The following is an 8710-nucleotide window of genomic DNA, read 5'->3' on the forward strand; positions in this document are numbered from 1 at the left end:
CTCAAACTCATGTCCATTGAGTTGGTGATGCCATCCAGCCATCTCATCCTCTGTCGTCCCCTTCTACTCCTTCCCCCAACCCCTCCCAGCATCAGAGTCTTCCAATGAAGACTGTTCGCATGAGGTGGCCAAAGTACTGGACTTTCAGCTTTAGCATCCTTCCTTACAAAGAACACCCAGGACTGATCTCCTTTAGAATGGATTGGTTGGATCTCTTGGTATCTCTAATTTTCTTGAAGAGATCTCTAGTCTTTCCCATTCTCTTGTTTTCCTCTTTTTCTTTGCATTGATAGTTGAGGAAGGCTTTCTTATCTCTTCTTACTATTCTTTGGAACTCTGCATTCAGATGCTTATATCTTTCCTTTTCTCCTTTGCTTTTCACTTCTCTTCTTTTCACAGCTATTTGTAAGGCCTCCCCAGACAGCCATTTTGCTTTTTTGCATTTCTTTTCCATGGGGATGGTCTTGATCCCTGTCTCCTGTACAATGTCACGAACCTCCATCCATAGTTTATCTGGTACTCTATCTATCAGATCTAGGCCCTTAAATCTATTTCTCACTTCCACTGTATAATCATAAGGGATTTGATTTAGGTCATACCTGAATGGTCTAGTGGTTTTCCCTACTTTCTTCAATTTAAGTCTGAATTTGGCAATAAGGATTTCATGATCTGAGCCACAGTCAGCTCCTGGTCTTGTTTTTGCTGACTGTATAGAGCTCCCCCATCTTTGGCTGCAAAGAATATAATCAATCTGATTTTGGTGTTGACCATCTGGTGATGTCCATGTGTAGAGTCTTCTCTTGTGTTGTTGGAAGAGGGTGTTTGCTATGACCGTGCGTTCTCTTGGGAAAACTCTATTAGCCTTTGCCCTACTTCATTCTGTACTCCAAGGCCAAATTTGCCTATTACTCCAGGTGTTTCTTGACTTCCTACTTTTGCATTCCAGCCCCCTATAATGAAAAGGACATCTTTTTTGGGTGTTAGTTCTAAAAGGTCTTGTAGGTCTTCATAGAACCATTCAACTTCAGCTTCTTCAGTGTTACTGGTTGGGGCATAGGCTTGGATTACTGTGATATTGAATGGTTTGCCTTGGAAATGAACAGAAATCTTTCTGTCATTTTTGAGATTGCATCCAAGTACTGCATTTCGGACTCTTTTGTTGGAGGGCCTAGAGGAGCTATTCCATGTTGAAGGTTAGGAGGGGTGGCTGTGAGGAGATACCCCTCGAAGATAAGGAGCAGCGGCTGTGCTTTCCTGGAGCAACCGTGAAGATACCCCACGTCCAAGGTAAGAGAAACCCACATAAGACGGTAGGTGTCGCAAGAGAGCATCAGAGGGCAGACACACTGAAACCATAATCACAGAAAACTAGACAATCTGATCACACGGACCACAGCCTTGTCTAACTCAATAAAACTAAGCCAGGCTGTGTTTGGCCACCCAATATGGGCGGGTCATGGTGGAGAGGTCTGACAGAATGTGGTCCACTGGAGAAGAGGATGGCAAACCATTTCAGTATTCTTGCCTTGAGAACCCCATGAACAGTATGAAAAGGCAAAATGATAGGATACTGAAAGAGGAACTCCCCAGGTCAGTAGGTGCCCAATATGCTACTGAAGATCAATGGAGAAATAACTCCAGAAAGAATGATGGGATGGAGCCAAAGCAAAAACAATACCCAGCTGTGGATGTGACTGGTGATAGAAGCAAGGTCTGGTGCTATAAAGAGCAATGTTGCATAGGAACCTGGAATGTCAGGTCCATGAATCAAGGCAAATTGGAAGTGGTCAAACGAGATGGCAAGAGTGAATGTTGACATTCTAGGAATCAGGGAACTAAAATGGACTGGAATGGGTGAATTTAACTCGACCATTATATCTACTACTGTGGGCAGGAATCCCTTAGAAGAAATGGAGTAGCCATCATGGTCAATAAAAGAGTCAGAAATGCAGTACTTGGATGCAATCAAAGAACTTATTGACCATTTAACTTATCTTGCCTTATCTCACAATCCAACCTCCATTGTCCTGTAAGCTCCTTAATATCAAGGAGTCAGTCTATTTTTATTCCTGAACTTCCCAGCACTTAGAGAAGTGCTTAACACATAGTAGATTCCCTGGAAATATTGGTTAGTTTTCTAACAAATGTTGATAAATTTGAATTCTTTTAAAGTTTTTTTAATGGATATTACATTAAATAACAGTTCCCTATCACCCAGATTAGTCTGGATACAGATAATTCATCAGACAGTTAGATAAACTAGGTCTCAGAGAACTAGAAAGGTAAAAAGGAGTCATTAGGTGTATTAGAAGGAAGCAGCTACTGCCTCCATGGTTGGGGGACATGGAGACAAGGTTGGAATTGGTAACATTGAAAAGCTTGGGATTCCCTGGTGGCTCAGTCAGTAAAGAATCTCCCTGCAAAACAGGAGACCCGGGTTCAATCTCTGAGTCGGGAAGATCCCCTGGAGAAGGAAATGGAAACCTACTCCAGTATTCTTTCCTGGGAAATCCCATAGACAGAGGAACCTGGTGGGCTACAGTCCATGGGGTAGCAAAGAGTTGGACATGACTTAGCGACTAATCCACCACCACCAAAAGCTTGGAAGAAATATTTTGTGAATCTGGAACTCAGATCTCTGAAGAGGGGATAACATTAAGTTGGGGTTACCTTAGAGATGACATAGCACGAACAGGATGCTTTTCCACAGCATGGAAACAATGAAAACTGAAATCAGGTGCTAGTGCAGAAATTAGTTCACTGTTGTTGCAAACAGTTGTGAGATAGAAACAGGAGTAGCAAACAGAAGTAGGGGGTCCTTCTTCCTCCTTTAGCCTAACTCTACTTATTTCTATTGAAAAAAAAAAAAACTAATAGGAAACAGCCACAAAGAAGGAAATGTGGTATGCAAAGTTCCAGCCCCAGCTTCACAAACCAGAGAACAAAAGAATTAGTTTGAACCTGAGAACAATTGTTTAATAATCAGAATATTCCCTAGTACCAGAATAGTTATACTTGGATAATTTTCTTATTAAATTTAAAATTTTTAAACATTATTTTAATTACTTGACATATTTTACATTTATTTTATTAAAAGTTTTATAATTATGTTCTAATTAAAAATATCCCCACAGTCAGCTATTGGTCCCATTACAACTCACTGAATAGTTATGTGTCTATCCCTATATAAAATCACATTTTTATCACACACTAAATTCTAGTGATAGCAGATAGATAGAAAGATAGATGATAGACAGATAGATAATTTGGTTAATAGTCTTCTTCCCTTGTTCTATATTTTTTAATTTCCAGAAATTTTTTTTTTTTTTTTTTTTTTTAGTATTTTTGGCTCACTAAATGACACTGCTAGAGTCAGAAAGCTAGTTGTCATCTTTGTCCTCATGCTCTGCTTTCCATTCTTGTCTTTCTGGTTTTCCTGACTTTTTTTTAAAATCAATTTATTATTTTAATTAGAGGCTAATTACTTTACAATACTGTGGTGATTTTTGCCATACATCAATATGAATCAGCAATGGGTGTAAATATGTCCCCCCATCCTGAATCCCCCTCCCATGTCCCTCCCCACTCCATCGCTCTGGGTTGTCCTAGAGCACCAGCTTTGAATGCCCTGTGTCATGCATCAAACTTGCACTGGTCATCTATTTTATATAAGGTAATATACATGTTTCAATACTATTCTCTCAAATCATCCCACCCTTGCCTTCTCCAACAAAGTTCAGAAGTCTTTTCTGAATTCTTATCCCATTTTAAACTTGTTTTCTCAAGGCAGTCAGGGGATATTTACATAACACAAATAGAAACATGTTTCCCTTTAATTTAAAATTAAATTATTTAACTTAATTTAAATAAATAAAATAATTTTAATTATTATCCCTTTGTTCTTAAGAATGCATCATTAACATGTTTGAGCAGGACCAATGTCATCTGATGTGCACTCACTATCACAGTTTTACCTTGTAATATACTCTTCCTTTTGCTCACTATATACTAATTCCACAGGATTTTTTTCTCTAATACCACTATGTTTCTGCCTCAATCAGGATTTTAACCATAAGTTCCCTCTGCTTTGAAGAGGCTACCCACTCCCATCATCTCCACCTAGGAGATTCTTCAATTTATTTTAGATTTTAAGTCTCTTTTTCAGGGTGATTTCTATGAACTTCCGAACTAGGTTACAGTTTTATGATTTATAATTATTTTTAAAGTGTCATATGACTAATCTGTCTTTGAAACTCAACTGTTAAACTCTATAAATGCAATGCTTGGCTCACACATTTTATCCATGCAGTACCTGTCATACATTGATTGCTCAATAAATATGTGCTCAATGAATTAATGGAGACAATACCAATACCACCTATTATTAGGAATATATCCAATTATTTGTCTGCTTCATTTTCCTTCTAAGAAACATTTATAATGTATATTTTAAGTTGTGTATATTTGATTTCACTTATTAGACATTTTATGTTTTATGTTGCCATATAGAACTATTCCCATTTTATTTTCACATGAGATAAAATTTTCAATTCCAACAATGTTTTAATTGAATTTCTTGGGAGATACTTTTTAAGAATATGATCATTTCTACAAATATTGATTATCCATCTCTTTCAAATACATATTTCTCTTGTTATCTTTTCTTAATTATTGTCTAGAAATGTCCAGGAAAAAAAGATATGTAATGATAAGAATAAATGTGGCATTCCTACAAATAGCTTTAAAAATATTTGGGAGTAAAAAAAAAAAAGAGAGTGTGCTACACTAATATGTAGTAGGAAAAAATGGAATTTTCACATTTCTATATTACACTTACCTTGTCAAAAATACTGTTCCTGCCTAGTATGCTGCCATTCTACTTCCAGGAATATGTTAGGTATGTATTTTTCCTTTGGAGTCCTGTATCCATATAAGAAATTTGCTATCCTCTTTTTGGGTCATGTATATAGTTTAATGTATTGCTGTTTATCATATGTTGTCAAAGTATCCCCAAAAGCCCAGAGGACACTGGGCAAAGCTGCTCAGATGTGAATACTTGCTCCATTCTTTACTAGTTTGGTGTACTAGGAAAGTCATTTGATTTTGTTGTGATTCATTTTTCTCATCTGTAAAATAATATGAGAACAAACTGAGCTAGTATACACAAAACATCAAAATATTTGGAAGATTTTCAGTGCTATTATTTAGGACTACAGTTCTACAATCACAAACACAGAATCATAGAATTTGGGTATAAAATTATGTGACAAAAATAAGCCATCATTTTTACCATTTAAAATTGAAAATATATTTATAAAATGTATTATTTTTTTACTCTTAATCAGCAGTACCTTTAAGTGATTGTAAACCAAAAATCCATACCAAAGCATATATATCAGTGCAATGTCTATTTTATCAAAGGCCAACTGTAGGTAAGAAAAAAAAAATTGCAAATAGTTCTGATCACCTTTAGCAGTAAAAGGACAGGAGCAAGAAAAAATGTATCAACAAGTGAGAATTCTGAGACTGGGTTTGAAAGATGTGTCCTTTTAATTTCAATAATAGATTAGCCATTGAAGGAAAAAGATGAAATAATTAACAGGTAACATTTGAGAGTTGTCATCTTAGAACTAACTCATCCTAAGGGAAAATATGTAAATATGTGGGGTATCACCAATCAAGATGACAAAAGTACATTGACAGAGAAAAGTAATCATTAAACAGGAAAAGTTATCACTGAATCACTATATGTTATCCCTCAGGAAAATTTCTGATTAGAATTCAGTCCTATGCACATTAATATCAGGTTGGGATGCCAAGAATGGTGACTGTCAGTGTTCCAGTCTCTCAAAAAAGCAAAATGGCATAATCCACTTTAAAGTAGTGACTTGCCTGTTGACTTAAATCTAAGTCTCCCATGTGTTTGCAATTGGGAATCAGTTCACCAATCTGATTAAAATAAATATATAATTGACTTCAAAATTACAGAAACCAAAGAAAATCTCTTATAATAGATATTTGGAATGTATCCAAAATAAATCAGTGGGCTTATAAAATATTAAATCAAGATTCCATTATATATATATATATATATATATATATATGTTTATGAGATTATGTGTTTATAATCAAGTTTATATAAGCTATACACTATATTAAAGTACATATTGTTATTCCTAATATTAGTAAGCAGATTCTCCCCCAAAAGGAGCATCCTCTCAGAAGTCAATTTCTGAGAATTGAAGACTTCAATATCACTGAAAAGAGTCTGGGTGGGCTATAACTAGCATGAAATGTTAGTCAAAAATGTAACATGAACAAAGTTTAGAAAAAGGAGAGGGGTTAGACCACTTAAATATATATACATTTATATACATATATACAAATATTACATATGTGTACATTTATATATGGGCTTCCCTGATGACTCAGACAGTAAAGAATCAGCCTGCAATGCAGGAGACCTGGGTTTAATCTTTGGGTCCAAAGATTCCCCTGGAGAAGGGAATGGTTACCCACTTCAGTATTCTTGTCTGGAGAATTCCATGGACAGAAGAACTTGGTGGGCTACAGTCCTAGAGGCTGCAAAGAGTGACTTGACTGAGGGACTAACACACACACACAAATATATATATATATATATATATATATATATATATGTATATATATTTGCTGTTTAGTTGTTAAGTCATGTCCAACACTTTTGCAACCCCATGGACTATAGTCCACAGATTTCCCAGGCAAGAATACAGAATGGGTTGCCATTCCTCCACCTAGGGATCTTTCTGACTCAGGAATTGAACCCACAATAGAAATGATGTTAGACAAAAAGCAAATTTGAGCAATTTTTGAAATTTGACTTCAAAATGGGTCATAAAGCAGTGGAGAAAACTCATAGCAACAACGCATTTGGCCCATGAGTTGCTAATGAATGCACAGTGCAATGGTGATTCAAGAAGTTTTGCAAAGGAAGCGAGAGCCTTGAAGATGAGGAGCACAGTGGTCAGTCATTGCCAGTTGACAACAACCAACTGAGAGCAATCATCAAAGCTGATCCTCTTCCAACTACATGAGTAGTTGCTGAAGAACTCAGTGTGGACCATTCTACCACATTCAGCATTTGAAGCAAATTAGTTGAAAAACTTGATAAGTGGGTGCCTCATGAACTGACTGAAAAAAAAAAAGAAAAAGTAATTCTTTTGAAGTGTTGCCTTCTCTTATTCTACACAAAAACAACAGACCATTTCTCATTTGGAATGTGACCTGCAATGAAAAGTGGAGTTTATACAACTGGCAATGACCAGCTCAGTGACTGGATCAAGAAGCAGCTCTAAGCACTTCTGAAAGCCAAACCTGTACCAAAAAAAGGTCATGGTCACTGTTTTGTGGTCTGCTTCCCATCTGATCCACTACAGCTTTCTGAATCCAGGTGAAACCATTATATCTGATAAGTATGTTCAGCAAGTCGATGAGATGCACAGAAAACTGCAATGCATGCAGCCAGCAGGTCAACACAAAGGACCTAATTCTTCCCCATGACAACGCCTGACTGCATGTGGCACAACCAATGCTTCAAAAGTTGAATGAATTGGGGTACAGCAAGTTTTGCCTCAGCTGCCATATTCACCTAAACTTTTGCCAACTGACTACCACTTCTTCAAGAATCTCCATAACTTTCTGCAGGGATAAAGCTTCCACAATGAGCAGGAGACCAAAAATGCTTTCCAATAGTTTGTCAGGTCCTGAAGCACGGATTTTTATACTACAGGAATAAACTTATTTCTCATTGAAAAAAGTATTGATTGTAATAGTTCCTATTTTGACTAATAAAGATGTTTGAGCCTACTTATAAAGACTTAAATTTTACTGTCCAAAATTGCAGTTACTTTTGTATCAACCTAATATAAATATACAACTCACTCTCCCATTAAAGGGCACTATCTATCTATACAATGGTGGTTTGATTCACGATAGAAAAAGATTATTAGTTAAAAAAAAAAAAAACACCTAAAGTCATAAGCAACATTTTAATCCTGTAAAATGATAGATATAGCAGCTAAAACAGTTAAAATTTTGTAAGCTTTGAACAACATAATTTGTAAACTGTTCTAAAAGATCTGTAAGTTACACTGTTTTGCCCCACAAAAGCCATTAGCAATATACTTTTTTTTCTTACATTAAAAAAAATAAAAACTATATATTTAAGATGTACAGCATATATATATATATATATTGCTACATATACATACAGTGAAGTGATTACTACAGTCAAGCAAACTATGTAACCATCTCTTCAGTTACCTTCCCTCCTCACCCTCCTCCACCCCCGCCCCCAACAGATTAGTATGTGCCAAGTCCCTTCAGTTTCCCAAGACAGGCAAGACAGAATCCAGTTCCTTGAGCAGCACCTGGAAAGGCTGAGGTGCTAGATGTCTGATCCCAATCCTTTTTTTCCTCAGTAAGAACCTGGGAGCTGGAGTTCACGGCCCCGCTTGCTCTGCACAAAGCTGTGGACAGGAGCTGCGCAAACGCCTGCACACGAGTTCAGACCGCAGGATCTTTCGCACTACTATTTTGTTCTCTCTCATCCCTAGCGAACAAAAGAACTTGAGGCCCCTTCGGTTCTCAGATACAGGTGGGTTAGCTGGAGATTCAGAGAAGGCACCCCACTCCAGTACTCTTTCTTGGAAAATCCCATGGACGGAGGAGC

General features: G+C 36.8%; 1 pseudogene; it reads left to right on the plus strand.

Moving 5' to 3' along the window:
- Positions 1-6811: 6811 nt before the first annotated feature.
- Positions 6812-7827, plus strand: LOC132346175 (histone-lysine N-methyltransferase SETMAR-like; annotated as a pseudogene).
- The last annotated feature ends 883 nt before the right edge of the window (positions 7828-8710 follow it).

This window comes from Bos taurus, chromosome 9 (genome assembly GCF_002263795.3).
Source record: "Bos taurus isolate L1 Dominette 01449 registration number 42190680 breed Hereford chromosome 9, ARS-UCD2.0, whole genome shotgun sequence".
Classification (NCBI taxonomy): Eukaryota; Metazoa; Chordata; class Mammalia; order Artiodactyla; family Bovidae; genus Bos; species Bos taurus.